The following is a 7,192-nucleotide window of genomic DNA, read 5'->3' on the forward strand; positions in this document are numbered from 1 at the left end:
ACTCTCAGTACTCCTAGTACTCTAGATGTCTCTATTGGATCAACTACCAACTTATGCATATCTGGTCGGTCGGTCATTTCATTTAAGGGAGAAAAGTATGAAAAAATACTTATGTATATATGCTTTAACTTTTCTAAGTGTAAATATCATGAAATCTGTAAAGTATTTATTTTTAATTATGCTCCAGGTTCATTCCTAATGGTCATGCTATCTCGACAACTATCACGGAGACCTTCAAGGAGCGACAAAATGCTACTGGTAACTCATGGAAGGATGTTTCTTAATCCACTCGTGACTTATATTGGCATGAATTTATGGTAACTATTGGTTGTTATTATGTATATGTTTGTGTATATTGTTGTCACTCATTGATATTTTTTTAATAAAAATTGTATCAGTGGACTGCTACTGAAAATGCAATAATTAAACATACCTGGAATAAAGTGACATCCACCTTGTACAATAAGAAGATGTACGTTTGGTGAAAAGGTAAAGTCAGGCCTACTTGGATTCCACATGATGTATGGAATAGATTGAATACACATTGGTCCTCTGATAAGTGGCTTGAAAAATCTCGTATTGCTGTTTAGAACCGGTGCAGCGATACAGGTGGTCCGGCACTGTCCAAACAAGCATACTGGTGGTTCTAAGTCTACGGTGGAGCATACTATAAAATTGGTATTTCTTTTAACCTTTTAATAGAGTAATTACCTATTCTTATCTTTAATTTTAATATTAGATTTTATTTACATGTAGTAGAGCTATGTCGTCCACCAAATTCATGGGATATATTCAATAAGCTGCATCAAAGAAAAGATGGCAACTTTATTGATGCTAAATCTATAAGCGTTCATGTAAGTTCCTTATTCATGATCTTGTATGACAACTTTTTCGAGTGCTAATTTATTCTAATTGTCAGCTTTCCTAGTTTCTGGTAAACTTTGGTACGTTGATAACTTCATGGTCATTAATTCCATGTAGCAACTTTAACTTAAATACATGTAAAAACTTAGTGAGGTTTACTATGTGCTTAGTATATTATCTGTTGGATTAGGAAAACACCATTCTTTCCTATGTTATTGTCACCTTTATCTATTCAAATATCTTTTCTAACTTATCTTTATCTTTTTATATATTTCTCCCACTTCAGCATAATCATTGATCGGCCCTTTAATCGGACAAAAGCGATTCTTTCTTCTAAAAATGGATAGATTCGATATGTTTGGTCCTTTTCACCCTCTGGATTAGATGACCCATGCATCTCTTTATATCCAAGAAAATAACATGAGATCAGATTTTTTATCTTTCAAAAAGATTTTTAAAAAGCCAAAACTTATTAAGCAACCAAATTCTATTAAAAGTTGAGTACTTAATTGTAGAAGTTTTCATTAACAAGATTCTTCCTAGCTTTCAAAGAGGAAACTACCTAGCTAGTACACTTAGTTAAATAAATTTGTTCTTGCTCCATTCATTTTAGTTAGCAAAATGTGAGAGCAAATATTGAAATTACATCATTAAGAAGAAATAGTTTGGCTTTTAAGAGAATGTTCCTCCTTGATCACTTGCAGGTGGAATTGACTGTGCCATAAAAGACTAAGTTATCAAAACCATATTGGATTACCTATGTGACTTCTTGTATAAGAAAAACTCATCAGATTTCATAGCTAAAAGAACATAAAGTCATATCTGAACACTTATTATTAGAAATGAAGGTTGTGATGGCTGCTGCTAATTCGAACTCATCAGATGATTCACAGGAAGTCGATGTGAATCGTCTATATTTTGAGGTTGTGGGTGGAGAGAAGAAACGACGTGTGTATGGTTTGGGATCACAAGCTTTGACTTTATATCCAGACTCCAACTCTGCCACTTCACGCACTTTACATGATGTGCCAGATCATGTTGCTGAAGAACGCATTAAAGTTCCTGAGGAGGAGGTGTTGCGTATGAGAGAAACTCAAGAGAGGATTCTTTAGCAATGCGTCGAACAAGAGGCGCAACAACGCGTCGAGCAAGAGGTGCAACAACACATTGCTCAGGAGGTTTCGCGTTTGAGTCAACAAAGTGAAGATGGGCTTCGTTCTTTGATGGAACAATGGAAGAGCATGATGGGTAAGATGGGCTTATCACCCTGGCCATCTGGTGATCATGTTTGTCCCTCTAAGAGGGGATTAACTCATGCTTAACTATTGAATATTTTGCTATTTTTGTTACTGGATTAGTGTTATTAGCAGACTTTGTTAATTGAACATGTGAAGTTTTTATGTTTTAACTTCAAACTTTTGCTTAATATATTGAAGTTATTTTTGTTATATTTTGGTTGTCGTTGTTAATTATTTTATGGTTTTAGCTTATTGAATGTATTTATTTTTTATTAGATGTGAAAGTTTAAAAGTTAAATTTGTGACGGATTTAGTTTGTCACAACTATTTAACCAATCATTAAATTAGTGATGCAAATTTTTCCGTGGCAAATATTTTTTGTGATGGAACTTTCTATCAAGAATGGGTTGGTGAGAAAAATAAAATTGTCACGGATAAATTTCTGCAAATTTAATGACGAACAGAGTCTAACAAATCAGTCAACAGTTGTGACGGAATCAAACAGAGTGGAGATCCAAAATGTAGTGACAGATAATCCGTCAAATCGGGTCACGAGAATTTGTGACGGAAAATAAATCCGTCAAAACTGATTTGCGACCCAAGATTTTGAGTGGTCGAGAATCAAAGTGGGGTTCTTTTGGACACAATAGGCCGAAACAGGTGAATAAACAAATTGGTAATCTTTTTATATGTAACGCCCTTTTAAATGGCGCTATACTTTAACGTCAGTTTTGTCCGTTAAGGTATAGCACGGTAAATAATCGCGCTATACCCAGTGTTTGCATTTTAAGGCATAACGCTTTAAACAAATGCGCTATGCATCTTCCTCTTTTGTTCATTTTCATTATTTATTGATCTCACCTTTTATCCTTCTCTTTCTTTTCAATTTCCTTCTCTATTTTCATTAGTTCTTTTCTCTCTACTTTGAAAATTAAAAATATTTTTCAAAAAAAATACTTTTGATGATAAATAATTTGTGCTAATTAATTTAAAATAACTTTTGAGCAGTAATTATTGTTTGATCTAGTTTTTAAAAGTTTTTTCTAAATGTATTTTTTTTAAATGATTTTTAAAAATATATTTTTGGGAAGAAGCTACTTTTTTCTGCTTATCTAAAATTTCTTCTGCTTCTACTCAAAAGTATTTTTTTTTGTTCCTTCTAACAACCTGTTTGGATGGTTGTTACATGTGATGAAATGTACCACTTTACGTAATGATCGATTTGATGTGGTCGCGTTGTTATCTTGTCTTTTCTCTTAGTTCACCCTTCATAATTATTAAATAATTCTATGGCCAAACGGGTCCTAAGATAGTGCTTACATAAAATAATTTCTTGACTTTTATTAAAAAAATTCGAATACATTTTCTTATGCTATTATTTTTCCTTTTTCTTGCAAATAGTAATGTATTCTTGCTATATTTGGCTTTTCAAGTTAAACTTTGACCAATAAATAATTCAAAAAGAAAAAAGAAATTGTTAGTGATATATTAAGATAAAAAAATTTCATATTTGATTATCAAGATAAAGATACTAATCCCATGATAGAATATATTATTGTATTGAATTTTATTATTGATATAAATATTATTTCCTCAGTTTCAATTTATGTGAACCTATTTAACAACCATCCAAACAAGCCATTAGAAGGAACAAAAAAAATACTTTTGAGTATAAGCAGAAGAAATTTTTGATAAGCAGAAAAAAGTAGCTTCTTCCCAAAAATATATTTTTTAAAATTATTTTTTTAAAAAAAATACTTAGAAATAACTTTTAAAAACTAGGTCAAACACTAATTACTGCTCAGAAGTTATTTTAAATTAATTAGCACAAATTATTTATCATCAAAAGTATTTTTTTAGAAAAATATTTTTAGAAAATGTAATTTTCAAAGTAGAGAGAAAAGAACTAATGAAAATAGAGAAGGAAATTGAAAAGAATGAGAAGGATAAAAGGTGAGATCAATAAATAATAAAAATGAACAAAAGAGGCAGATGCATAACGCATTTATTTAAAGCGTTATGCCTTAAAATGCAAACACTGGGTATAGCGCGGTTATTTACCGCGCTATACCTTAACGGACAAAACTGACGTTAAAGTATAGCGCCCTTTAAAAGGGCATTATATATAGAAAGATTACCAATTTTTTTCACCTATTTCGGTCTCTTGTGTCCAAAAGAACCACACTTTGGTTCTGGACTCAGATTTTGATACGCCATCGATTCCGTCACAAATCTGCCACAAACCTTAAATTGTGACGGAAGTGTCCCTCTCAAATAGTGAATTTTCTTGTAGTGTTCATCATTTTCGGTCGCTTGGAACCACACTCGCAAGCTCTTTGTTTAGTATTTGTTTTTACTAGATATTATTTTATGGTTATATCAACTCTTCACCCTTCGCATGTTTCAGCAACTTGATGGATCCCACCGGTGGTGGAAGTTTTGGACCGGTGGATTCAAAAGATCTTGGAGGTCACGACGCCCGAAACTAGTTTGTGGAAAGAACTGGCCCTTAAATACGGGTGGAAGGCCAAAAATCATGGTAATTCTAGTTTACCTTGCTTGCATTTTTTTTTGTATATGGAGAACTTGGTTGAATCGTTCTGACTTGTTCACGAAACTAGGTCTACTTGCGGGCTCTGTTGTTGTCCCCAAGAAAGACGTTTTGGCAGATCCTGCTAATGCAGTGAGGCTGCTTCAGGAAACATTTACTAGAACAGGTATCTCCGGGCCTATTTGGGGCGCAAACACCTCTTCACGGAGTCCCCGACCGGAGGATAAGAAGCCAAAGAGAAGACGTCCCTTCGTGGTTAGGGAGAAAAATAAGAGGGCAAAGACTGATGCCTCCGAGCCATCTCTGGTGGCAATGACAACTGGTCCACCTTCCGGGTCGGTCATAGACACCGTGATGATTGATGATGATGAATAAGCTAGTGATGAGAGAGCTTCTCTACATAGAAGGCGACGACTCTCATCATCTCAACAGGATGCTCGACCTGTTGAGATAGTTAAACCAATTAAAGATGATGTCTCAGCATTTTGGGGAGAATCTAATTTGGTAGAAAATGCCAACTCCTGTTTTCGGGCCCCAGTTGTGGTAACTGGTATTGCGGGACTGATTATCGGGACCTTGCCATATTTGGTTGGCGAGCATCCAACAACCAGCACTGCATTTGATGCAGCTGCTTCTCACTCTTCAACTCCATCAGCTTCATCTTCACCTTCACCAACACCAGCAATGGCTACATCATTTTCATCTTCATTCACTCTTTCACCAACAGTTGTTACATCACCTCCATCGGTCGCGTCTGACCATGAAGAAGGTGTTCCTCCTCCACAGTCCCTAGTTCATGAGAATTTGGGATAATATTATGCTGCCCCTTCTAAAGATCCATAAAGGAAGAGGAACGTTACTCTTTCGGTCTCTACCGGATGCAACTTGCTATCCCGGCCGGTAGAGCTTGCTAACTATATGAAGCCTTTGGCATCAGAAAAAGAATGAAAAAATATCCAGGCACTCTCGAGAGAGTGCTTGTTGAACAATGCCATGCATAACGCCGCAACGGTACGTTCTTTTCTTCCTTTATTACTTCTTCTACTTTTGTATGAATGTATTTTTAGTTTTACTTTTTCTTATTTTATAGGCCAACTTTCTTTCTTCTGAGGGCCCTCAAAGGTTGATTCGTGAAAAGGAAGAACTTACTTTTGAATGGAATCAGCTTTTGGTGGAACCAGACCAAACTGTTATCTGCCTCTCGGAACTGGAAACCAAAGCTACTGAGGTCGTTGCTTTGGAGGCTTGCTTGCAGCAAAGCGAGCAGGAGGAGGTAACCCTTAGCCAAGAAATTGGCCCGTTGAGGGTTAGTTTTGATGAATCTAAGGCCAAATGGGCTGAAATCCAGGACGTCATTCTTGCTGCAACCAAGCGAGGCTGCTACTGCCAAAAAAGTAACTAACTTAGAAGTAGCCTTGAACTCCAAACTCGAAGAGCTTACTACTGTGGGGGAGAAACACACCCAAACTGGGGAAAACGTCGAGCCATCGGTGGACTCACCTACTTCTCCCGGGAATGCAGACACTTCTCTTCCTCCTGGTTCTGGAGGCGTTACAGTTTAGCTTTTCTTTTCTTTTCTTTTTTTCCCATTTTGAAGTTTTACTGCTTTGGCACGTTCTTGTAAATAAAGACATATTTTTGCTCAAGTATCGTTTGAGTCTTACTTTTGTTTGAATATCCATGCAAGTCTTTAATCTTTGCATTTGCTCAAGAGTTCAACGCACGTTTTCCTGTTCGCGCTTTGCTATGTGTAGTCTTGAATGTGTTTTCCTCGAAGCATTTTGGTTCCGAGCATTATCCCTTTTTATGTGAGGGTTTCTATAAGTATTTGCGCAAGTTTACTTTTTTCGTCCTTTTCATATGTGGCTTCAGGTGTATTTTTTTCCGAAGGCATTTTTGATTCCGGGCATAGATTCTTCTATAATCAACCCTTTAACATGGGGGTTTTTATAAGAGAGGGCCCTCTTATGTTTACGGTGCTCTTGAAAAGGACGTCTCATGTTCATTACGACACTAACATTTGAAGTACTTGTTTAACTTTCAAATGATAGTTTATTCATCGTTCAGACGAGAAACAAGATAAAAACAAAAGAATTTCATTTTATTCCTTCTATTTTCAAAAGATACATAAGCATTTGCTATGCTGAAAAGAAATTGCCATTACTTGTGGCCTATCTTGTATAGCTTGTTTCTACGGGGTCTACCTGCGCATTCCCCGGTTCCGATGATGCATTTAGTTTTAGGATTTTTGTTCCCCGTTTGACGTGGCAGCCGTTGTTGTCGTATCCTCATATCATTCCCCAGTGTTCGAATGCGAAGAGTGCGAATTAGAACACTTAAAGTCTTGTATCTTCGAAGATTTCACTAATGAATTGCTAGATAATCTTCAACTTGGTAACACAATATTTATTTCCCCTCAGGAATTTATGCTATCGAGCGAAGGAATATCTAAAAACTCTCTAGTGGTTTGTGCTCGTGAACGGTTGGGTAACCTTTGTTCTATAGCAAACTTAACTTCCTAGTGAGAATTTGCTATCGA

At 35.9% G+C, this 7,192-nt stretch overlaps 1 long non-coding RNA gene across 1 annotated transcript; it reads left to right on the forward strand.

Moving 5' to 3' along the window:
• Positions 1–405: 405 nt before the first annotated feature.
• On the forward strand, positions 406–2,314 carry LOC117279848 (uncharacterized). The gene is made up of 3 exons (XR_011415705.1): positions 406–678; positions 760–854; positions 1,758–2,314. It is a non-coding gene; the product is annotated as an uncharacterized lncRNA (long non-coding RNA).
• The last annotated feature ends 4,878 nt before the right edge of the window (positions 2,315–7,192 follow it).

Source organism: Nicotiana tomentosiformis, chromosome 1 (assembly GCF_000390325.3).
Source record: "Nicotiana tomentosiformis chromosome 1, ASM39032v3, whole genome shotgun sequence".
NCBI classification, from domain to species: domain Eukaryota; kingdom Viridiplantae; phylum Streptophyta; class Magnoliopsida; order Solanales; family Solanaceae; genus Nicotiana; species Nicotiana tomentosiformis.